This window comes from Fundulus heteroclitus, chromosome 1 (genome assembly GCF_011125445.2).
Source record: "Fundulus heteroclitus isolate FHET01 chromosome 1, MU-UCD_Fhet_4.1, whole genome shotgun sequence".
NCBI classification, from domain to species: domain Eukaryota; kingdom Metazoa; phylum Chordata; class Actinopteri; order Cyprinodontiformes; family Fundulidae; genus Fundulus; species Fundulus heteroclitus.
In genome coordinates this window covers 16097380-16123792 of record NC_046361.1, presented here as the reverse complement: position 1 = coordinate 16123792, position 26413 = coordinate 16097380, and the positions used below count along the sequence as shown (strand labels likewise).

Sequence of the window (26413 nt, the reverse complement as noted above, 5' to 3'; positions counted from 1 at the left end):
GGCGGCTCGCCTGGTCGCCGAGGCAAAAACTCGGGCGTGGGAAGAGTTCGGAGAGGCCATGGAGAAAGACTTCCGTACGGCTTCGAAGCGATTCTGGTCCACCATCCGGCGTCTCAGGAGGGGGAAGCAGTGCAGTACCAACACTGTTTACAGTGGGGGTGGTGTGCTGCTGACCTCGACTCGGGACGTCGTGCGTCGGTGGGTGGAATACTTCGAAGACCTCCTTAATCCCACCAACACGTCTTCCATTGAGGAAGCAGAGCCTGAGGACTCTGGGTCGGGTTCTCCCATCTCTGGTGCTGAGGTTGCCGAGGTTGTTAAAAAGCTCCTCGGTGGCAAGGCTCCGGGGGTGGATGAGATTCGCCCTGAGTACCTTAAGGCTCTGGATGTTGTGGGGCTGTGTTGGTTAACGCGGCTCTGCAACATTGCGTGGACATCCGGGGCAGTTCCCCTGGATTGGCAGACTGGGGTGGTGGTCCCCCTATTTAAAAAGGGGGACCGGAGGGTGTGTTCCAACTACAGAGGAATCACACTCTTAAGCCTCCCTGGTAAGGTCTATTCAGGGGTTCTGGAAAGGAGGGTCCGTCGGATAGTCGAATCTCGGATTCAGGAAGAGCAGTGTGGTTTTCGTCCTGGCCGTGGAACACTGGACCAGCTCTATACCCTCAGCAGGATTCTTGAGGGGGCATGGGAGTTTGCCCAACCAGTCTACATGTGCTTTGTGGATCTGGAGAAGGCATTCGACCGTGTCCCCCGGGGGATCCTGTGGGGGGTACTCCGGGAGTATGGAGTACCGGACCCTTTAATAAGGGCTGTCAGGTCTCTGTACGACCGGTGTCAGAGTCTGGTCCGCATTGCCGGCAGTAAGTCGGACTCGTTTCCGGTGAGAGTTGGACTCCGCCAAGGCTGCCCTTTGTCACCGATTCTGTTCATAACTTTTATGGACAGAATTTCTAGGCGCAGCCAAGGTGTTGAGGGGATCCGCTTTGGTGGCCTTAGGATTGCGTCTCTGCTATTCGCGGATGACGTGGTCCTATTGGCTTCATCAGGGCGTGATCTACAGCTCTCACTGGAGCGGTTCGCAGCCGAGTGCGAAGCGGCCGGGATGAAAATCAGTGCCTCCAAATCCGAGACCATGGTCTTGAACCGGAAAAGGGTAGAGTGCCTTCTCCGGGTTGGGGAGGATGTCCTGCCCCTAGTGGAGGAGTTCAAGTATCTTGAGGTCTTGTTCACGAATGAGGGGAAGATGGAGCGGGAGATCGACAGGCGGATTGGTGCAGCGTCTGCTGTGAAGCGGGCGCTGTACCGATCCGTTGTGGTGAAGAGAGAGCTGAGCCAAAAGGCGAAGCTCTCGATTTACCGGTCGATCTACGTTCCTACCCTCATCTATGGTCACGAGCTTTGGGTCGTGACCGAAAGAACGAGATCCCGGATACAAGCGGCTGAAATGAGTTTTCTCCGTAGTGTGTCTGGGCTCTCCCTTAGAGATAGGGTGAGGAGCTCAGTCATCCGGGGAGGACTCAGAGTAGAGCCGCTGCTCCTCCACGTCGAGAGGAGCCAGTTGAGGTGGCTCGGGCATCTGGTCAGGATGCCTCCTGGACGCCTCCCTGGAGAGGTGTTCCGGGCACGTCCCACCGGGAGGAGGCCCAGGGGAAGACCCAGGACACGCTGGAGGGACTATGTCTCCCGGCTGGCCTGGGAACGCCTTGGGATTCCTCCTGAGGAGCTGGCCCAAGTGGCTGGGGAGAGGGACGTCTGGGCCTCCCTACTGAAGCTGCTACCCCCGCGACCCGACCCCGGATAAGCGGAAGACAACGGACGGACGGACCAAAATAATGTTTCTAATACAAAGACTTCGAATAGAATTTTTTTAACATGGCAATAAGTCAGGAAGCTTCTTAGCTAATCAGCTTAAAATAAATAAGGAAAAAACTACTATAATTGCAGTTACAGTTGAAATCCAGGAAGCTCTAAAAAGCATGCCCAATAAAAAGGCTCCAGGTCCAGATGGATTCCTTACTGAGTTTTATAAAGAGTTCTGGAATATTCTAGCCTCAACGTCCACAGAATGTTGCAGGAAATTCAGGAAAAAGGCAGATTTCCAGCTAATATAAATTCTGCTATCATCAGTCTTCTGCTTAAGCCAGGCAAAGATCCTACGTTTTCCACCAGTTATCGTCCCATATCCTTAATTAATGTGGATATTAAAATAATCTGTAAAGCTTTTGCAAAACGATTAGATAAAGTCACTCCTCTCATAATCCACACTGATCAAACTGGTTTTATCAGAGGAAGACAGTCATCCACAAACACACGCAGATTACTTAATTTAATAGATTATTCCTACAGTAGAAATATTAAAACTGATATAATGTCTTTAGATGCAGAAAAAGCATTTGATCGAGTAAACTGGAACTTTTTATTCGCTACTCTAAATAAATTTGGTTTTGGCAATTTTTTTATAAATTGGTTACACATTTTATACAGTTCTCCAACAGCCTGTGTCGAGACAAATAACCAAACATCTTCCAGCTTTTGTCTCCAGAGGGGCACTAGGCAAAGATGCCCGCTTTCGCCATCACTTTTTACCATCTTTATCGAACCTCTAGCAGCAACAATCAGACAAACTAATGCTGTCAAAGGTTTAAAATGCATGAAAATAGAGCATAAGATTAGTCTTTATGCTGATGATGTATTACTTTATCTACAGCATTCAAACACTTCCCTTTCTCAAGTAATTAGATTACTAGAATCTTTCTCAAAAGTATCAGATTACTCTATAAACTGGTCTAAATCTACGGTACTGGCAATTAATTTCTCTTTCCAGAACCCTCTAGATTTGCAATTGCAATCAGGAAATATTAAATATTTGGGTATTACTGTGTCGTCTAAACTAGCGGATTTACAAAAATTTAACCACACCCCACTTTGTGTACGGCATGTGTTTTCTTTTTTGTTTTTTTTAGCCAGTGCGTTGTGAGTGGGGCGCTAGGGTGGGAAGGTGTGAATGAGATTGTTTTTTTATTTTTATTTTTTTCTGTCTTGCCAGGTTCGGGTCCGAGCTGCTCCCTCTCCAAAGAACATCTCAAGTCTCGGCTAGGTGCGGAGCCCATCCCCCCCGTTCTGCCCCCCTCCGCTGGCTAGCGCTTTGGCCAGCTGGTGCATTGGTGACCCTCGGGTTCGGGGCGGATACCGGGGCGGGTGCCGGTTCATTCCTGGCAGCTGCTTTACGGGGCCTGGCCCCCCGGGGCTCGGTCGGGGCTCCCGCCATGGGGAAGGGGGCCCCTGGGGCCTGGGTGCTCCGGGGCCCATGGCCAGTTCCACTTCAGCGTAGCTGGCTGCCGGCGGAGCCCACGGGCTCGCCCCCACGGCTCCTTGGGGCTTCGGCATTGCGGCGGCAGGGGGATTTCCCCGGGGTTGTCTCTCCTCTTCCCTTGGTGGGGGGGGGGGGGGGGGGGGGGCGACAGATCTCCTGTGTTGGCCCCTCCAGGGCGCTGTGCTATGGGGGTTTGGGGGGTCCCCTGGCGCCTACCTCGGTGCTCGGTGGAGGCAGATCTTTGGATTTTCACATCCACTATTGAGCTTTTTTCTTTTGGACAAATTTTACATACACAAGTGCACTCTCACAAACATCTACAGGTGCTGGGTTCCAGGTACTCAGTGTTCACTTCTATACAGAATGCCCATAATTTATTTATTTAAATATTTACTTTCTCTCAGCTATCACATTATACATGTTAGTTTAAATATTACATATAATTCAGCAATAATATTAAGGTGTTACTCCATTGTATCTGTTAAACTATATCTGTTGGTTGTGCTATTCTTTTTACATATCTGGTGCAGGTGATGAAGCAGACTGAGGCCGTTTTGTCACTCTCTCCCTTTTATCTCCTCTTTCTTTCACCTCTTTTCTTTTTTTTCTCTTCTTGTTCTTCCTTTACTCTAGTACTTTCCCATTGTCCACATAATGTGATGACCTCCCGCATGAATCACAATAAAGCTATTTCCATGCATGAATGAAGCGGAGCATTATGTCAAAAGCTGACTGCTCCACTTGTGAAAGCAAATGTGTTGAGCTCTATTTGGCATTAAGACAACAATTCTTATGGCCACATTGCTAGACAGGACACTAGGAGAAAAAAAACAAAATGTGATAATGTAAAAATTAGCACAGACAATGAAAACTTTAGTTTATATTTTTATTCAAAAAATTTGTATTAACAAGTTCTTAAAAAGATGGGATCTTTACACACACGGCCACATGTTGTCGGACAGCACTTCTTTTCGCCTGAACAGTCACTGTCGTGACCACAGAATGAATAACACCAGGGGGTGAAAACTTGACGGCCACAGCATCCTGACTTCACTGAAACACCAAATGAACATAAAAATAATTAGCTGTTAGGATAGAGTAAAGTCGAAATTGTGGCAGTTTGTTTGCATCTCACCTGGTACAGTTGACATGCACTGATGTCCGCACCCATTAAAGCAGCACATTTCACCCACTGAGCAGTCACTGTCACTGCTGCAGAGTTCAGCACAGAGCACAATTAACCCATCTGTCAAGGGGCACCCTTGGTTGGCTGAAAGAAAATAGTTTTTGCAGTGAGAATTGCAAACACTTAGTTTACTAATGAACTACATTAATGAACAGCCACTTGGCTATGTATTGTAACTTACGGAAAAAAGCAGGGGCACAGATAGGGTTTCTGTCATAAACACAACATTTCTCCCCTTCTTCGCAGTCTCCATCATGCACACACGGTTTTGCTGGCACAATAGGAATGAAGTCTTTTGGGCAGTGACCTGGTTTAAGACAGGTGATATCAGAGCATTACTGAGCTTGTCTGGTGACTGGCTTGCATCAGCGAACAGATGAACAAAGATCTTTCACAACAAATCAGAAATGAAAGAACAACAAACTTGCCAGGCCTTAGTAGAATTGATTTGGAGACTGCAAATAAAGACAATGATAAAAGCACCACAGCTTTTGGAAACTTCTGTGTCCCCATGCTGGTTTTTCAGTCAGGAATGCGCTCCTGCACTGCTGTCTGGACATATATGCCAGGTAATAAGCTGCAGTCTGATGACGCAGAAGATGCTGGGTCCTTAGGTCATCACAGTAAGCCTTGAAAATATTTGCCTTCTAATTAATGACAAACATCCAGCTCTCGATGTGGTCACGTTGTCCTCGTTTCTGAACATAAGGGAACAAACAGAATGCAAAAACCAAAACAAATAAAGAGCAAACATTTCAGACAGGTCACAATGAATTTAGGTCAGCGGTGGGCCCAAAAGTATTCATAGAAAAATATCAAATCAAGGCTTTACAGTGAGATCCTATGGCATTGACTTAACAGGTCGTTTGTACTTGATCCTGTAAGTAAAACAAGACTATATAGAAAAGTTGGACAAAATTCAGCAAAAGTGATGTATAGCAGTGGATCCAAACCTCAATGGCTCTCAGACTTGGTATTTTAATGCCACAGAGGCCGTTCATATATTTTGTGCAAAATCAATTACTTAATAATATGATCAGTTAAAGGAGAAAGATAAAAACTTGGATTGCATCTTGTGCTGCTTTTCTGCTGCTACAAGTGTTGTTATTGAATTGCAGTCAATTACAGAATATATAGAGTATTGTATTATTATGTGCATTGAATTCGTTCTTAAAATTAAATTCAGAGTTCCTGCATACAACTATACTCTTTATGATAACATTTGCAGGCAAATGCAGCATTAATTGAGAAAACAGGATGGTTAAACAAGAATAATAGTAACAAAATCCTGCAGACTGAGCATCTTTCAGCAAAGTTTTGCAACATGTTTGAGGAGGATATTAAGTCTTGTTTTACAGTTTAAAGCCTGCTTCTCAAGGAACAGTAGTACTAAAGAAATGAGTGTGTTGATGTGATGGATATAAAAATGTTTCCAGTTAATTCAGAAAAAATTAATAATTTCCAAAAGGATCATGACAAATCAAGACACGTTGACATTCAAATTCATTGTTGTAATAACAGGAAACCCTTAATACTCACCAAAACCATGCACAGAAATAGGAAATAACAAGGAGTCTGTCAGTTAACTAACTTTAGTTAGTTTGCAAAACTTTTGTTTTGGCACAACATTGTTGTCGGTGTGAAGTAAAAAGAGGTCATGGTCGACTGATTGCCAGTTATTGCAAAAACTGCTTGGCAGCTGTTGATGCCAAGGGTTGCACAATCAATTAGGTTCAGGTGCCAATTACTTTTTCACATAGAGCCAGGTTGGTATGGATTGCTTTTTTCCTTAGTAGTCTAAAAAACCCAAGTTGAAACAACTTTATTTGAACAGGTGTTGGTATCACGTCCGCCGACAGGGGGGGGACAAACGGGTCAGTTGTCCCGGGCCCAGGACAGAGGGCGGGCCCAAAACTGACACTCTGACTCACCATTAAAATGGTGCGCGCTGACTGACACTGACGGGAGCACAGACGGGAGCTTCCCCGAGGTCTCCAGTCTGTGTCACGGCCACTCAGTGGTCACGGCATAGACATCATATACGTAGACGCGTCGTTGGGCGGGTTCTACCTCTGTTATGATGCGTCAGAGCGTCCGCCATGTTAAATGTGGCAAATCTGCACTTACTCATTCACTTAAACAGTATCAGAGGGACTTTAATATCAGAATATACTTTGTATTCGTAATATTTTTATTTTTGTAATATTACACGTTTATTATCGTATCCCTTTAGCTTCATTCTCCTGAATTTATTCTCATAAAGAATAAAAATAATTAAAATAATCTAACCTGGCCCTATTACTCCAGGAGTGAAATAATTCTGCAAACTGTTACTATTCTGGAAATGTTCCCTCATAACATTACCACTTTTTTTTTTTTTTTTACTTTATTGTCCTAGGTCTTCTTTTTCTCATATTAGTAATTTTACCTTACCTCTTTAATACTACCACCAAAAAGTCTGTTCTTAAAGTTTCACATGTGACACGGTTTTATGAAATAATGAAGACCACAATGTTTAGATTTAACAAATTGATCCTTATATTCATAACACGTACACATACACACACACACGCACATATATATATATATATATATATATATATATATATATATATATATATATATATATATAACATTACCACTTTTACTACTTCTGTGCCATGGTGATGCAAGTGATACAGCTGAACACATCTTTTAAGAGACTGACTGCCCCTCCACTTGAGGCAAAGACTGACCCCCAGTAACCCAGATGGGGCAATCCACTTTTTTCCGGTCGAGGACCATGGCATCAGATTCAGCAGAATCCCATCAGCAATGTTTGACACACACTCTGGTGCACACAGGAGGTCACGGTTCAAAGAAGCCAACAGAACAATATCGTTCGCAAAAAGCAAAGATGGCATCCTGAGGTTCCCAAACCAGACACCCTCCTCTCTACCATTAGGCCTTGAGATCATGTCCATCAACGCCACAAACAGGATTGGTACGAAGGGGCAGCCCTCGGAAAGACTAACAAACACTGGGACTAGGTCAGACTTTGTGCCAAGAATGTGGACACAGCTCTTGCTTTGGGCATACAAGGACTGCATGTCTTTCAAAAGCTGCCCAGAAACTTATGATCTAAAACAAAAGTCTCTCTCAAATGTTGTTAGACAGTGAGAAATAATCTTTTTTTATATAGCACATGTATATTTCTGGTTTCATCTGTATATTTGAGGAAAAAAAACATAGTTTGAGTAAAAAATGCCACATAGTAGAAACTAGCACAGACACCGAAACAATTAGTTGACTTTTTTTTTAATTTAATGTTTTTTTATTAAATCTGCACTAAACAACAGGGCGAGGATCTCTGCACACACGGCCACATGTCGTTGGACAGCACTTCTTTGAGTTTGGGCATTGACTGTCGTAATCACAGAACCTATAACACCAGGGGGTGAATAATGGAGGGCCACAGGTTCCTGGCTTCACTGAAACACCAAATGAAAATAAAAAAATTGCAGTTAGGCAGGAGTCAATTTGAAAATCTTGGGTGTTTGTTCATATCTCACCTGGTGCAGTTGACATGCACTCGTACCCACACCCATTGAAGCAGCACTTTTCGTTGTATCCGCAGTCACTGTCACGCTCTCAAAGGAGAGCACATGTCCCAACTGACCCATTTGGTGATGGGCAATCTGGCTGAGCTTAAAGAAAATACAATTATCGCAGTGAGTATCGGAGATATTTCATGCCCTGACCAACTGAATTTCTGACAGCCATTTAGCAACTCTTACTCATAATAGCATGGGCAGAGCCAGCTGTTCCTTCATACACACAACATTTCTCCCCGTCATTGCAGTCTCCGTCATGCACACACGGTTTTGCTTGTGCAAAAGGTTAAAAATCTCTAGGGCAGTTACCTTGTTTAAAAAAAATTATGTGATATCAATAATGCACTTGCTTAATACATAGTTTGGATTACTAAAGATATAAAAAAACACTAACATGAGAACACACTTGCCAGGTTTTAGTGTTATTGATTGAGCGACCACAACTAAAGACAATGGTAAAAGCACCACAGCTTTTGTAAACTTCTTAGTCACCATGCTGATTTTTATGTCAAGAATGTCTTCCTGCACTGCTGTCTGGACACATATCCCAGGTTATAAACTGCAGTCTGATGACGCAGAAGATATTGGGTCAGGTGTCATTACAGTTACCCTTGAATAGATTGCCCTCTAATTGATGACAAACATGTCCAGCTGTTTAGGTGGTCAGTCTGTCCTCATTTCTTTACATAAGGGAACAAAAGCAAACAATGACAAAACATTCCAGTTAAGTCACAGTAATTTCAGGTCAGCAGTGGACTGTCATATTTTCAATGTGACCAATGCCAATGTGTGTGTACTGTTCTCGTTAGTTCCTGCTTTCTGGTCGCACATGCTCACTTCTAGTGTTACTGGATCCTATTAGCTTCGCTGTTAGCCGTTCATTGTAGCTCTGCTGCTCTCAATGTATACTTCGGAAATGGCTTAGACTTGCATGAAGCAAACTACGTACCAATTTATCAGAAGAAAAGGAAAGCCTTAAACAATAGAAACTGATAATGGACTTGTGTCTATACTTGTCCTGTTAGATCTCAGTGCTGCGTTTGATACAGTTGATCACAATATTCTCCTACAAAGACTTGAACATACTGTAGGGATTAAGGGGAAAGCATTAGGCTGGTTTAAATCTTATCTGTCAGACAGATTCCAATTTGTTCATGTTAATAATAAATCTTCCTCAAACTCTAGGGTCACCTGTGGAGTACCACAGGGTTCAGTCCTTGGACCAATTGTCTTTACTATATATATGCTTCCGATAGGCAAAATTATCAGACAGCATGGGATTAATTTCCACTGTTATGCTGATGATACTCAGCTATATTTATCCATAAATCCTGATGAATCCAATCAATTACTTCGACTGCAGTCATGTCTTGATGACATCAAAAGCTGGATGACTTTAAATTTCCTGCATCTAAATTCTGACAAGACCGAAGTTGTAATCTTTGGGCCAGAGTCCTCAAAAAATAAACTTCTTAACCAATCACTTAATCTGGGTGGCATTAACCTGGCCTCTGGTAATAAAGTATAAAAATCTTAGTGTTATTTTTGACCAAGACATGTCATTTAAATCCCATATTAAACAGGTTTCCAGTTTCCTTTTTTCACCTCCGGAATATCGCCAAAATTAGAAACATTCTGTCCAGGAGTGATGCTGAAAAACTGGTCCATGCATTTGTTACTTCAAGGCTGGACTATTGTATTTCTTTACTATCAGGAAGTCCACAAAATGCAGTTCAAAGCCTTCAGCTGATCCAAAATGCTGATGCAAGAGTTCTGATGAAAATCAACAAGAGGGATCTGTCAAGATCTCATCACTGAGGTCTGGTTTGATCACCTATGCCACACACCTGTTTAACTCCGCCCTGTTTTTCATTACAGCTCACCTGTTCCACCTGCTTAGAACAGTATATATTCACTTTCCAAACCAGACAGCATTGCCAGATTATTTTCAAGCCTTAGGTGCGATATTTTCCAGCGTTTATACTTTGTCTGATTTCCTGATCCCGACCAGTTCCGTCTATCGACCACTGAGCCTGCCTGTCCTCTTACATTCTGTCTGCTTGATTGTGTACCGTACCTTGGACCTGTGACCCGACCACGTTTTGGATTATCCTCTCGCACCTCTTCGGATTTCTGACAAACCGGCTCTGACCTTGGACCGCATCCCCGACACCGATTCCGGATTATCCTTTTTTGATCATCCTGCTACTGTTTCCCTCCACGTCTCCGACCATCCGACGACTGCCGACGCACCAGCGTCCGGGACACCCAGGGCGGCCACCGCCGCGCAGCGTAAACAGCCAGCCGGCTGGGATTTTACATCGGACTCCGGAGCAAGTCTGGACATTGAGCTGAGGTTAGTGACCGTCACGTTTCTGAACAATCATCTCCTGATAGACGTGGTCACTAACCTACTGTCTCTGTCCTTAGTTTTCCTGCCGCTGACGTTGGAGTTGATTGCCCCGTTTCAGTTGAATAAACTGTTTATCGGAACTTACTGTTTGTCTGGTTTGAACACTGATTCCATCTAGTTCCGATCCTAACAGGATCATATTTCTCCAATTTTAGCTTCCCTTCATTGGCTTCCTGTTAAATCAAGAATAGAATTTAAAATTCTTCTTCTAACGTATAAAGCCCTTAATAATCAAACTCCATCATATATCAGAGCTCTGATTACCCCGTATGTTCCTAACAGAGCACTTCGCTCTCAGACTGCAGGTCTGCTGGTGGTTCCTAGAGTCTCTAAAAGTAGAATGGGAGGCAGATCCTTTAGCTATCAGGCTCCTCTCCTGTGGAACCAACTCCCAGTTTTGGTCCGTGAGGCAGACACCCTGTCTACTTTTAAGACTAGGCTTAAAAGTTTTCTTTTTGACAAAAATTATAACTAGTGGCTCATGTTACTCTCAGCTACCTTTATAGTTTTACTGCTATAGGCTTAGGCTACTGGAGTATATCAGGATCTAATTTTCTCACTCTATTGAGTACTACTGTTCTTCAATTATGCATTATGTGTTGTCATTTCTGCTTTAACTTTCTGTTCTCTCTCTTTTCTCTTCATAGTAGATACACCTGGTCTGGCGTTCTGTTAACTGTGACATCATCCAGAGAAGACGGCTCACTCGCTACTACCATCTAATGTAGAACAGATTACTAGATCAATGTGTGCTTCTGTGCTTTTTTGTCTCTCTTGTTGTGTCTCTGTTCTGTCTTCTGTAACCCCCAGTCGGTCGAGGCAGATAACCGTTCATACTGAGCCCGGTTCTGCCGGAGGTTTTTCCTTCCCGCTAATGGGTGGTTTTTCTTCCCACTGTTGCTTCATGCTTGCTCAGTATGAGGGATTGCAGCAAAGCCATGTACAATGCAGATGACTCTTCCTGTGGCTCTACGCTTCCCCAGGAGTGAATGCTGCTTGTCGGGACTTTGATGCAATCAACTGGTTTCCTTATATAGGACATTTTTGACCAATCTGTATAATCTGACCCAATCTGTATAATATGATTGAACTTGACATTGTAAAGTGCCTTGAGATGACATGTTTCATGATTTGGCGCTATATAAATAAAATTGAATTGAATTGAATTGAATTGAATTGAATTGAATTGAATTGAAACTAGACCAGATTGTATCTGGAAATTTTTTTGTCACGTGAGGAGTGGAAGAGCAGGTAAGATGTTCATGCGCATATGCACAGTTATTCAAACGGGACTTGGCCATTTCTTACCCAAATTTCTTCCTTGAAAAATCTCCAGACTTTTTTAAGTAAATGTATTTCTGATAAGCCTACTAAAATGAAATTCATACATACACTCTAAAAAGAAAATGCAGCTCCAACTTAAATGAAATGCTTCAATTGGTAACAAGTACCACAATTAAGTATGCCCAACGTAAATAAGTTAAAGGGGCCATATTTCACCACTAGGTGGTTTGTTGAGCACTGTCTGTGGACCAAATCAAGATGTGTAACAAGGGGATAACTGCCACCAATGCACCAGCAATCAAGGTGTCAACCACCAGAGGGGAGCCAGGGAGGTGGGGATGGGGTCCACACTTAGTGGAGACATGAGATGTCCTGGGAGACGGGGCAACCCAAAACCCATCCTGACAAAAAGACAGGTACACAGTCACATTCACATGTTCCCTGTTTGATATGCCCACTTTAGGGCACCCCCCATAGTGGGCATACCCACCACCGAGTCCATCCATCTGGAGTGGGGGACAACTCCGTCCATGAGCTCGGAGGTGATCTGACCGGCTGGTCACGCCTCCCCACACACAGCATGAAGGCCGCCCAACCTAACCCTCAATACCAGAAGCCTGCATCCTATTCCCAGGGAGCGCAGAAGTGTCAGCCACACCTGACCCCCCAGGGGGTTATCTCTTCCAAGGAATGGGGTGTGGCATCTGGCATGGAGGCAGCATGTGGCCTTGGTGGGGGACTGACTGGTTTTCTAGGTGCGTCCTTTGTGGCAGGGGTAGAAACAAGAGTCTTTTTGTGGGGGTGACATGACCGGCCGGTCTAGGTACCTCCGGTATAATGGCATTGGATTTGGTTGGGCGGCTCATTGATTGTGTTGGGACCAACACAATCAATGAGCCGGCGGTAATTACCGCTGATCGACCAGAAGAAAGGGTATTATTTTCAGAATTATTATCTCCATTAGCTTATACAGCTAATGATTGTAGTGACATGGAGCTAAACCAGAGACTGCAGGTAAATGAGAAGTACTGGAAAAACGGACAGCCCTTGAAGGGGCCTTTAATTTAGCCCCGCCCTTGACGGCAAAACAGTGCCAGCTTGTAGTGACATGGTAGCTGAAGGAACTCTGCAGTGACAAAACAACTTTTATTGAAAAAAAGCCGCAGCATTAAATAATATAAGTTATTACTTTGTATCAATGTTTGACTTTCAGTGTGTAATTTTACAATGCCAAATCTCTTTTCAATGTTATTACATGCTGTCACTGTTTTAGCTCCATAGTTAACACAATTCTGAATTACTTAAAAACTGTTTTTGCCATTGAGCTGCTCTTGTGTTTCTGTGTGATATCCCCATACCAAAAGAGACAAGACAAAATGACACATTAAGGCGCAGTGACTATTGTCAAAGTGACATTTGTCTTTTTCTTGGCAACTCTGTAAGATTGGATGATGAAAGTTTTATTCCCCAAAGTCAAACATCGCATTTGTTAACACCAGTAAAAAGGTTTCAACAACAGTTCTGTGGGATTTTTTTTTTTTTCCATTGTGCATTTGCTATTTTAGAGGTTTTTTTTCACCCCTTCCTAATTGTTACTGGCTCATTCGGGTAATTTAATATTAGACACACATAACTTTATTAAATACAAAAAGTTTTTTTCAAATTGTTATTTAATTTTAAAGTAAATTCCTATCCAAGCCAAACTGGTCCTATTTGAAAATGTGCCTCTGTTTGTTAAAACATTAATCATTTTTTGTGAAAAGCATTCACTATCCACTCTCAGGCCTGATTACTGGCAGTCTTGTAAAATCAAGATAACACATAAATAGAACCTGTCTAGCAACATGAAGCAGGCTAAAAGACCTAAAATACTCAACACATCATGCCCTGATCTAAAAATAAAAACTCAAGCACACATTAGAAACATAGGAGGCATTGTCATGATTTTGCCGAGGGTGAACCCGGACACAGCACGCACACACAGAGTAGGATTTAAGAGAGTTTATTGCAGGTGGATGGTAGTGACATTAGGAACCAGAGTTGTTACCAGACGGAGGTGAATGATGCAGGAGCTGACTGGCAGGTACAGAGTCCACGAGACAGAGAGGAGCTGGGCTGCTGCAGGACCAGGGACGAGACCAAGACCAAGACGGAGAGACTGAAGCCAGCAGCGCAGCCAACAAAACCAAAACTTGACGGACCGGGAACCAAGACGGGGAACAGGTGCAGGCAGACATGAAGGGAAGCAACAAAACACTACGAGCCAGTGACGAGGAGACAACTGAGGTGAGTTTATAAAGGGAGCCTGACAGGTGACGGGAATGAAGACAAATTACAGTGGGTGACTAATGGCTGTGGGAGGGAGAGCTGGGTGAACTACAAAATAACCAGAGGCGAGACAACTTAAACCATGACAGGCATTAGAAGGCATTATCAATCTTGATATGACCTAAAAGCTGTTTCTTAGCGGTCAACATTGACAGTTTTATATATTATGCTTAACAGAGGGTGTTTGTCGTTTAAGAGTATAAAATATTTGGTTTCAGCTATAGAGAAAATAAGTTGTTTGTGATGTCCATTGAAAATATGATAATGTAGAAATAAGCACAGACAGTGAACTAATTAGTAGATATTTTTATTTGACAGATTCGTATTAAACATTTGCAGGAGGATGAGGATGTTTACACGCACGGCCACATGTTGTCGGACAGCACTTCTTTTCGCCTGGACAGTCACCATCATGATTACAGAAAAAATAACACCAGGGAGTGAATACCTGATTGCCACATCTTCCGGGCTTCACTGAAAAGCACAATTTGAAGTAACAATTATTTGCTGTTAGGAAAGAGTAAAGTAGAAATTTTGGCAGTTTGTTCATATCTCACCGGGTGCAGTTGAAATGCACTGATGTCCGCACCCATTGGAGCAGCACATTTGACCCACTGGACAGTCCCTGTCACTGCTGCAGAGTTCAGCACAAATCCCATCTAATGGATCAATTACCGGGCACCCTTGGTCGGCTGAAAAAAAAAACACAGTTGTTGCAGTGAGAATTGGAAACAATTTACTGATTAACTACATTTCCGACAGCCACTCGGCTACATAGTGTAACTTACACAAAAGGGCAGGCGCACAGACTGGGTTTCCATAAAAAACACAACATTTCTCCCCTTCATTGCAGTCTCCATCATGCACACACGGTTTTGCTGGCACAATAGGTAGGAAGTCTTTTGGGCAGTGACCTGGTTTAAGACAAGTGATGTCAGAGCATTACTGGGCTTGTCTGGCGACTGGCTTGCATCGGTAAGCAGATAAACAAAAATCTTTCACAACAAAACAGAATTGAAAGAACAACAAACTTGCCGGGCCTTAGTAGAATTGATTTGGAGACCGCAAGTAAAGACAATGATAGAAGCACCACAGCTTTTGGAAACTTCTGTGTCCCCATGCTGGTTTTTCAGTCAGGAATGGTCTCCTGCACTGCTGTCTGGACAAATATCCCAGGTAATAAGCTGCAGTCTGATGACGCAGAAGATGCTGGGTCCTTAGGTCATCACAGTTAGCCTTGAAAATATTTGCCTTCCAATTAATGACAAACATCCAGCTCTTGATGTGGTCAAGGTGTCCTTGCTTGTGGACATATGGGAACAAACACAACCCGAAAAAAACAAAAACTAAAATAAAACAAATAAAGGGCAAACTTTGCAGATACTGTAGGTCACAGTGATCAGCAGTGAGCTGTTATATTTCAAGATTAATGTGTATAAACAGGTAAAGCAAGAATCTTGATTACTCATAAACTATGGTCTGGTTTACAAAGAAGCTGCAATAGTATGTGAAAATCTGAAAGCTCATTTAATTTATAAATGTGTAGTGTCTTCTGTTCAATCTCTTTCTCGAAACTTTTTTTAGTTGTATTCTTATAGAATTAAGATGTATAAAGAAGAGTTTACTGCGTTTACTGCCAAAGTCTTGAACAAAATCCTTTGATCATAACAATTCAGAAAATGCTCCTAAGAGATGCATAAAAGCCACAGAGAGAAAAGTTATGTGCAAATGATAAGTTGTTACGTCCCCAAAACTGTCTAGGGGTATTAGAGAGGGGAGGGGCTGTAACAATGGACAAACCAGGGGAAAAAAGGACAAGACAAACCAATAGGGTAACGTTCTAAGTTTTATTGTTCGAACCAAATCCGAAGAAGTCTTATCGGGGAAACTAGGAACCTGAGAAAAGAGAGAGAGTAACCACCAGAACCAAGATCTCTAGCCACCAACTAGTAACCGTACACAGCACCATAAAGCTGCAGCACACAGGCTGCCCAATAGGGGGTTTTCACTGACGTCACTGCCCAACTTCCGGTCCGCCATATTGGGTGGTACACTTCCTTATCTCTAGTTGTCGTACACGTATTATCGTATCGCGAATGGATAAGTACACCAGCACGCTAGAGCGACCAGATAAGGACGTATATCTGAGGAAATGTTCCGTGATCGACCATATGGACCCCTATGCCCTCCACGGTGCCTTGTTTAGCCGTAATCCAGATGATTGGCCAAATGTAGAGCACGGCGACATAGTGCATTACCTGGTGTTCAGTGAAAACCCTCTGCACAGTCTTGAGGAAATGAGAGCTTACAAGGATCTAGAGGCTCACAACCAGTTCACATCTGGTTGGGTACGAGATGTAGAAGTTATGTACATGAAGGAAATCGCCATCATACGTGGACGGGTGAGTTTTAATAAGATGGTAAAAATGTAAACAATCCGACGCAAATGTGTCGCATGCTTCTGCGGTGGCTGACGGCCGGCGGCCGGCGGTGCGCGAAGGCGCTTGGCTGCAGGGCTGATCGACGCCGCTCGCGGCTTTAATTATTTAAGCAGAACAATGACCAGTGCAAAATTAAGTTGTATTTACCGTATTGGCGCCGGTAGGAGCTGCAGATCATAAAGCCAGCAAACAGTGGGAACACAGCAACTCGTTCAAAGGTAAGCTGCGCTCAGACGGGCTCTGGCACATGCTAACCATCAGTGCTAACAACCACTCACGCATGTAATGTACTTTTAACTAGCTGCTATGTGTTTCAAAGGTTTAGAACACACTCTCATTGACATCGGGATATTGTGGAAAGTTATGTTCGGTCGACTTACAGCCGCGATCCAAGCGAGCCGACGACTCTTTGTTATCTCTGATACTTGTTCTCCGTGGTTGCGCCTCCAGGCAGGAAAGCGGTGGAAAATTAATCTGTTTCTATGTTTTTCCCATGGCGATCATGTGTTGCGCTGTTACAGCCCACAATACAGCAACGGTTTACCATGGTTGAAATCAAGTTAAGGTGAAATTAATCAAATTAAAACACGGCTGAGAGAGGGAGTACAGTACGCGGTAGTCATAGGCAGTAGAGGCGGCGGAGGCAGTCAACATGGCAGCCGCGGAAAGTAATAAGTCATAACGCCCAAGCCCTATTATTAATATATTCTTCTTACATGTTTTAAATACTTAACAGTTAATTACCTGTGACAAAGTGAGCACCGCAGACTCTGGCGTATTCCAGCTTAACACCGTCCAAATCGGACCTGGATATCCGTGTCAGCCATAGGTGACGGTGTTGTTCAGAGAGCTGTTTTGTTTTTTTCACACTGATTCACTATTACGGCTGGTAGGCGATAGAAAGAGCGTTGATCTCCACCTCCACGGGTCGTGCAACCAACCATTAAACACGTTTTCCCCATTGTTCACTTCCAATTCTGCCTAAGGCGTCATACAATGCAGGTCAACGGTGCGAAACGACTGCCACCCAATATGGCGGACGCGCTGAGTAGTCACGTGAGCGTGACGTCAGCTGAAAACCCCCTATTGGCCAAGAGGCCACGAACATCAGTTTCCCAGCTAGCCTTATACTCTGATAATCAAGAACCAGAGTGAAACCAGCTGGGCCTAATTAGCCTGCCAGAACTCAGCAGCAACCTGAAAGGGGGGGGGGGGGATCCTACATGCAGCCACCACTGCATGTAACATCCCCTCCCATAAAATCCAAGCCCTAAGAGAGAAACACAAACAAGAACAATATTAAACAGCACACCAACCTTCACCTTTTAGGATCAACCATACACTCGGGATAAGGCATCTGCCACCACATTCTCCGAACCCTTCTTGTGCTTAATTATGAGGTTAAATTGCTGTACCATCAACGACAAGTGCATCAACCTTTGGTTATGATTATACATCTGTGCCAAGAACACAATAGGGTTATGATCAGTAAACACGGTCACTGGAGACGAAGAACCAACATACACCTCAAAATGATGTAAGGCCAAGAGCATTCCAAGAGTTTTCTTTTCAATGGTGGAATAATTCATCTGGTGAGGTTTGAACTTAGCAGAAAAGTAACTTACAGGATGGCACACCCCATCCTCACCATCTTGAAGTAGTACTGCACCAGCACCTTTAGCACAGGCATCCACTTCAAGCTTGAATGGCTTAGTGACATCAGGAGCAGCCAGTACTGGAGCACTGCAGAGAAGAGATTTAGCTGTGTTGAAAGCCTCTTCACACTCACTGGTCCACACAAAAGGGACTGCAGGACTACATAAAGCTGTAAGGGGAGTAACCACAATAGAAAAGTTTTTACAGAAACATCGGTAATAAACAACCATTCCTAGAAAACGTTTCAAATCACGTCTTGTCAAGGGGACAGGATATGCCAGTATCGCCTCCACCTTAGCCTCCACTGGACGCACCTGCCCAAGGCCAACTTTCTTGCCAAGGTAAGTAACCATGGCCTTGCCAAATTCACATTTTTCAAGGTTAAGTGTGAGAGATGCTCCATCTAACCGTTGAAACACAGTTTTCAAGATGGAAACATGCTCATCCCAATCATTGGAGAAGATGACCACATCATCAAGGTATACTCTGCAGTGGGGAACATCTCCTAATACCATCTGCATCAGTCGTTGGAAGGTGGCAGGGGCATTTCTCATTCCAAAAGCCATAACAGTATACTGAAGGAAATGGTCAGGGGTCAGAAAAGCAGAGATATCAGAGGCTCTCGCGGTTAAAGGAACTTGCCAGTATCCCTTCAACAGATCCAACTTAGTGATAAATGCAGCAGGACCGACACTGTCAATACAATCCTCCATGCGAGGGAGAGGAAAAGAGTCAGGCACTGTAACTGCATTCACTTTATGGAAATCAGTAAAGAATCGTAAAGTACCATCATCCTTTGCTGTTAACAAACATGGAGAACTCCATGGACTATGACTGGGCTTTGCCAGTCCGTTCTCCAGCAAGTAGGAAACTTCTTTTCTCATCTGTTCCCGTCTCTCTAACGAGCAGCGATAAGCATGTTGCTTCACTGGAACTGCAGCACCCACATCAATATCATGTTCAATTATGCAAGTTCTAGATGGAACATCACCAAACAAACAAGGGAAACCTTGAAGCAGGGCACATATGTCATCCTGCTGAGCTGGAGCCAGGTATAACAGATGATCTTTAATATCCACAAGGAACTCAGTTCCCCAACCTTCCTGAGTGCTCTTCTGGCGACCAAACCAATCCATCTTCTGGCATGTCACAAGGAATACAGCAGGAGGTTAATACAGACCTAAGAGCACTTTGCTTTTCTGCCACCTCAGATCTATCATAATAGGGCTTCAACATATTAATGTGGCATAATCGAGTCTTCCTCCTGCGGTCAGGTGTAGAAATTATATAATTTAAGTCTGATACTTGGCTCTGAACTGTGTAGGGCCCAGAAAAACGAGCAGCCATACTAGAACCAACGACGGGTAACAACACCGACACTCTGTCCCCAGGATGGAACTGTCGGTGAACAGTACGCATGTCAAAACTTAGCTTCATCTTAGTCTGGGCTGCAGCAAAAGCCTCCTTAGCCAGAGAAGTTGCTTTATGCATCTTCTCTTTACACTTAGTCACAAATTTAGCAGCACTGAGTTGAGAGGAAGTGCCACATTCAAATTATTCCTTTAATACCCCCAACGGGCCACGCAGGTCATGCCCAAAAACAAGTTCAGCTGGACTGAAACCAGTAGACTCTTGCTTAACATCACGGATGGCAAAGAGCACGAAAGGAACGCAATCATCCCAATCTCGTCCAGTTTCATGGCAATACTTGCTCAGCATGGATTTAAGTGTTTGATGCCACCTCTCAAGGGCACACTGAGACTCAGGGTGGTAGGCTGAGGATACAGAGTGTGTGATACCCAGTGTTTGTATCGTTTGTTTAAACACTCTGGAAAGAAAATTGGTTCCCTGATCAGTCTGTACTGTTTTTGGCAGACCAAATGTGATGAAGAATTTTGTCATAGCCTTCACAATTGCTGAAGTTGTAATTCATCGGAGAGGGATTGCCTCAGGAAAACGAGTAGACAAGCACATGATCGTCAGCAAAAACTGATTTCCTGATTTCGTTTTAGGCAAAGGGCCTACACAGTCAACAACAACATGTCCAAATGGCTCCCCGATAGCCGGGACTGGGCGTAGCGGAGCGGGAGGAACCTTTTGATTAGGTTTACCCACCACCTGACAGGTGACACAGCTTTGACAAAACCGAACCACATCTGCTTTTAATCCTGGCCAAAAGAAGTGTTTCAAAACCCGATCATAAGTCTTAGTGATACCCAAATGTCCAGACCATAAATGTTCATGAGCTAATTTGAGCACGTGCTCGCAATACCCAACTGGCATGACTATCTGGTGAACAGATTGCCAATCTTCTTCAGGCGTATCACCAAGATGCTGCACCCATTTACGCATTAAGACCCCATGGTCAGTAAAGAACGAGTGTCTTTTCCTCTCTTTATCATTATCTGACTTCCCAACGCATTTGACCAATGTTGGATCAGACATCTGTGCTTTAATAAGTGCTTCTCGAGTTATAGGTAGTAATGCTTTGGCAGGGAACTCCTATTCCCTACTGATTTCCTTTTCCTCAACTGGCAGTCCCCCATCCTCAGCTGTGACTGAGCTGAACAGTGTGTCAGAAAGGTTAAAATCATGTTCATTCTTACGTGCTTCAGCTCTAGTCACCACACCAACTGTGAATACTTCTGGCAATGTCTCTACCAAGACATCTGGCTCTAACTCACCACTTTCAGTACAGGGTAAACTTTCCCTCCTGCCAAATCGTTTCCCATGATAAACTGCACACCATCAATGGGAAAACAGGGGCGCACAGCCACCGGAAAGACTCCCGAAACCAATGGTGTCTTTACATGAACATGATGAAGAGGGGCAGGTAAATAACTCATCCCAACACCCCTCACAATGGTACCCGTTTCACAAGCTGACCTCTCATCAAAAGGCAACACATTGCTCAAGATTAAGGATTGTGAACCACCGGTATCCCTCAGCACTTTAACTGGTTGCTGATCTTCAGGTTCACCTGTAAGAGACACAAAACCATCAAAAATGAAGGGTTTAAAACATTCCTCAGGCTGATCAGCTTTAACCAATAGCTCTCTCATGGAATGATTAGTGGCTGTTTGAATTAGACCCACTCCTTTTGATTGTTTAGATGAAATCCCCTGTTGTCTACATTGGTATAACTCACAGTCAGCAATCAGGTGTCCAGGCTTAGAACAGAAAAAACACTTCCTCTCGGCTTTCAAACTTGAAGATGGAGGGAGGCAAGAAACTGAAACACTGTCAACGTGAGAAGGTTGACTCTGGAAAGAAAGATCACGCTTACCGAAAGTTGACTTATGTGTCAAAGAAAACTCATCAGCCAAAACAGCCGCCTGCTGTAAGGTGTTAACTTTTTGTTCATTCAGGTAAATAGCAACCTTTTCAGTAACACAGTTTTTAAACTCCTCAAGCAGGATTAATTTTCGGAGGGAAACTTGATCTTTAATTTTACATGCCGCACACCATCGATCAAAAAACAACCCTTTTTCCCGTGCAAAATCAACATGTGTTTGGCTCATGGTCTTTCTAAGAGCTCGAAAACGCTGCCTATAAGCCTCTGGCACCAATTCATATGCCCACAAGACTGTAGCTTTAAGTGTCTCATATGATAAGCCTTCCTCCATGGAAAGCGAAGTACATGCTTCCTGAGCTTTGCCAGTTAGTTTACATTGCACCAGTATTGCCCACACCTCTTGGGGCCATTTTAATGCCAAGGCAATCCTTTCAAAAGCTCCAAAATAGCTATCAACCTCAGAATCACAAAAAGCAGGTACCAGGGGAATGCTTTTAGTGACGTCAAAGGCAGGAGATGCAACTACTTGAGGCTTAAGGGGAGGAGTTGGACCAGCTCTCAGCTCCAATTCCCTCATCCTAATAGCGGTCTCTGCCTCAAGCTTCTTCAATTCCAGTTCTCTACGAAGCTGAAATTCCCGCTCACGATCCTCTTTCTCCAGCTGAAGGCGAGCAAGACGAACCCTCAACCGAGCCTCCATTCTTGAACCAGCAGACGATTCTTCTGAAAAAGGTTCATATTGTGGTAATGTCACAGGTTTTTCTTCCAACCTACTAGTTTTAGGAGTCACATTACCAATACTTGCAGGGTGACCAGACGCCTCCTTTTTCGTTTTGACCCCCGTGTCATCATCACCAGGATCCTCAACTTTCAAGTTACACTCATCTGTTTCTTCCAGACTAGTAAAGATGCCATAACTAGTCAAACTCTTAAGTATGATGGCATAAAGTTCTTTCTTCACCATTGCACTAGACAATGGAATGCCATAATGCCGAGCTAGCTCATAAAGATCTTGTTTTCTACAACAATCCAGTTTACTAATGGAAGGGTCATCCACAAAACCAGCCAAGTCAAAAGATGCCATATTACAAAAAACACCCCTACTTAGACATTCCTTCAACATAAATAAATAAAGGTGTTATGGGACAGCCAAAAATAAGCAAAAGAAGGGAGATCACACAGACCAATCCGCTCATAGGACCGTCGGATCTGGTAACTCTCCCTCTACCCTACCACCAGTGACGTGCGGTGAGGTTCATAGCTGGTGAGGCACTGACGTCATCAGAATCAGATTTGCAAATAGATGCATAGATTGACAGCAGTTTACAGGTTATGTTGCACTTCTGCATCCTTACACATACAAACTGTAGCTCACAAAACACACATTTCCTTAAAAAACAAAACAAAATAAATGTTATTACTGTCTTACCTTTACTTATAAATGAAGTCCATGCGTCACTCCTTCTGCACAAAAACATCCGTCACTTTGCGATAGAAGTCCTCCTTATCTTCCTTCAGTTTTAAAAGTCTCTCTGTCTCAATGGAGATCACTGCCAGGGAAGAAAGCCTTCCTTGATCCGTCCTGTTCCTGCTGTATGTTTTCAGTCTCTTCAGGGCTGAAAATGACCGCTCCACTGATGCTGTAGTAGCTGGCACCGTGAGCACGAGCTGGAGCAACTTTGTCGCCTCAGGAACAGTTACAACAAGATCCTTCTCGGCCAAAAAGTTGAGAAGCTGTCCAGGAGATTTGCATTCATCCCTCACCGTTTTTGAGGGATGAATGCAAGAGAGGAAAAAAATCACTATCTCTATAATCTATCGCTGCACTTGACTTGCTTCCCGAATCGTTTAGCCTAGCTCGCTGTCATTTACTCGGCAGTTGAGGAGTGAACAGGACGAACGTCTGGGATCTTGAGCGCCCCCTGCCATGAGGCAAGAGAACTGCCTGCCTCACCTCGAACCTGTTCTCTGCCGTTTATAATCGCTCATTAGACGAAACACGTTACACAAACACAGTTGGTGACAAAAAGCACTGTACATTATATAAATAAGCTAAATTATTGGAAATAAGTTCACATATTAAATTTGTTTAAACCATTTTATTGACGCCGTACAGCAACATGCTCTCTCCGCTTAGCAGCCAGCGCAGAGCCAGGGGTTGCGCAATCCAAGGTGAGGCAGAGCTCGCTGCTGCCTCACCGGCATCGCTTCCAAGCATTTGAATGGGAAAATAAGAAAATTCAGCGATTTTGAACAAATAAAAATCGAAATTGGTGAAGCTACATGAAAAATAAATATTTTTTAGTACAAACCACCGGATGAATATAACAATTTAAATTACTTTATGATTATATATTTTCTTTCATTCCATGATGGCTGGTGAGGCACTGCCTCACCTGCCTCCCCTGACCGCACGTCACTGCCTACCACACCAATAACCAGCTGACCTAAAATAAAAGAAACAAAGCCACGGAAAATGGGACAACTGAACCCACCACAAAACAAAAAACAACAACAAAAAAAAACTTAGCAGGGACGAGCCCCCATTTTGTTACTTCCCCAAAATTGTCTAGGGGTATTAGAGAGGGGAGGGGCTGTAACAATGGACAAACCAGGGGAAAAAAAGGACAAGACAAACTAATAGGGTAACGTTCTAAGTTTTATTGTTCGAACCAAATCCGAAGAAGTCTTATCGGGGAAACTAGGAACCTGAGAAAAGAGAGGGAGTAACCACCAGAACCAAGATCTCTAGCCACCAACTAGTAACCGTACAGAGCACCATAAAGCTGCAGAACACAGGCTGCCCAATTGGCCAAGAGGCCACGAACATCTTCTTCTTCTTCTTTTTGTTTACTGGCAGATTGCAACCTTAGCTTTTAGGTGCATACCGCCACCTACTGTACCGGAGTATGTAGCATGGGCCCTATCAATGTGATAATTACTTTATTAATATCTACATCTACATATATACCTGTATATATCTACATGTCTACCTTTATATCTATAAATCTATCTATATATACATATATATATATCTATATCTATATATATCCATACATACACATATCTATATATATACATACATACATCTATATATCCATATCTATCCATATACCCATATATATCTATCTATATATACACACATACACACAGTCATCATGATAATATATTTTTTTTTGCTGTACTATCTACTATTACTCACAGAAAATGGAGGCAAGAACATTTTATGGAACTGATCGAGCAGTTAGACTCATTCCTTCTGACAGTTAGGACAGTGAGCTTGAGGAGAGTGACAATGAGGAAGAGTGGACCCCAGAATCAGGTTTGAGGGAGAGTTAGGAGATCAGGGTTCAGTCAGTTGAATAACATACTGTATGTAATGAATGTGTGTATCCATGCACGTGCCCAAAACGGTGGGTGAAGAGAGGTATATGGCCTATTCTAATTTTATGCTTCCTGGTTTCTTTTGAAAACAGATGGCCTGTCTGATGGCAATGAATCTTTGGATGAAGAGGAAAATGAAAATGATGATTATGATGATGCACCAGAGGAAGATGTTTCACGCTTACCCCGGTGGAGAACACCCCACAGTATCAACATCACTGATTACCCAGAATGGCAGGCAAGCCTTCCAAAATCAGACATTATCATGTCCCCCTACGAATACTTCAAAATGTTTTTTTCTGAAGGCATTCTGAAAGTAGTAGTAGAACAGTCAAATTTGTATGTCATTCAGTGTGACACCAATAAGCCCCTTAACCTCACTGCTAAAGAACTGGAGCAGTTCATGGGTACAGCAGTGTACATGTCATTGTTCGGATTACCAGGCACCCGCATGTTTTGGAACAAAGCCACCCGAGTGTCCCAGGTAGCTGACACTATGGCACTAAACAGATGGGAGTTCATCAAAAAATCCCTGCACTTCAACAACAATGAAGTGAGACAAGGAGAAAATGTGGATCCACTCCACAAAATCCGACCACTAGTCACTCATCTTACCTCAAAGCTGCAGATGATCCCAATGGGTGAGAAGCTGGCTGTAGATGAGCAGATGGTCCCGTTCAAGGGAAGAAATAGACTGAAGCAATACCTGCCAGCAAAACCAAAGAAATGGGGCTACAAGATGCTTGTCTTGGCTAGCTCTGATGGTGTCCCACACAATTTTGAGATCTACACAGGTAGAGTTGTGCAACCCCTTGAACTGCCAGATGTAGGAGCAAGTGGCAACGTTGTCCTTCGCCTGGCCCAGCCAATAGACCAGTTCATTGTTATTGTTTTGATGCGGGTTTTTCGCGCATGCGCGCCGGACTGGTTGGCAAAAGACGAACACAATGGCGAACGCAAACAGCGAAACTGACGAGTTCTCCACGTATTTTTCTTCTTTAGATAACGTATCACAAGATCGTTTTAAGAGTAAGTTGATGGTTGATTGTATCAGATTACCAGATCCACACAACAAAAGCCTGAAGGGACGTAGCGAGTCTGTGAAATGCTGACCAAGTGCTCCGTACCACGACATATACAGCTGCCTTATAAACACGGCAGGCCAGTACAGACGAGAGAGCGTGAAAGCCCCTGAAACCACTGGACGGCTACAATTATTTTATATCAGGAAAAAGGCTCCAGCAACGCCCGCGACGCCATGAGGGATTAAGCGGTCAGAAAATGGATGGATGGATGGATGTTGTTCACACATTTGTGCAACAGCACAAAGTGGCGTCGGACACACATCGCGTCTCAGCAGAGAGGAAGACCCGCCCGGTAGGATAAAAAAACATGGTTTACTATGGATTATTTTGGTGTTTTTGTCTTGTTAAAATGGGTGGGGGTGTCGGCGACATTGCAGCGTAAACACAGAAGTACTAGCGCCCGTGAACCGGGGCGTAATGGAGCAGCAGCAG

At 43.7% G+C, this 26413-nt stretch overlaps 1 protein-coding gene and 2 long non-coding RNA genes across 3 annotated transcripts in view; all 3 read right to left on the bottom strand.

The window, feature by feature from the left end:
• The window catches only part of LOC105933761 (keratin-associated protein 5-4), a 52332-nt gene that overhangs the window by 18668 nt on the left and 7251 nt on the right, over window positions 1–26413 (bottom strand). The gene's annotated exons all lie outside the window — the stretch shown is intronic.
• On the bottom strand, window positions 4189–5138 carry LOC105933763. The gene is made up of 3 exons (XR_002428813.2): window positions 4684–5138; window positions 4452–4586; window positions 4189–4369 (listed from the first exon to the last, which is right to left on the bottom strand). It is a non-coding gene; the product is annotated as an uncharacterized LOC105933763 (long non-coding RNA).
• Window positions 14412–14995, bottom strand: LOC118562965. Its single transcript, XR_004930920.1, has 3 exons — window positions 14909–14995; window positions 14678–14812; window positions 14412–14594 (listed from the first exon to the last, which is right to left on the bottom strand). It is a non-coding gene; the product is annotated as an uncharacterized LOC118562965 (long non-coding RNA).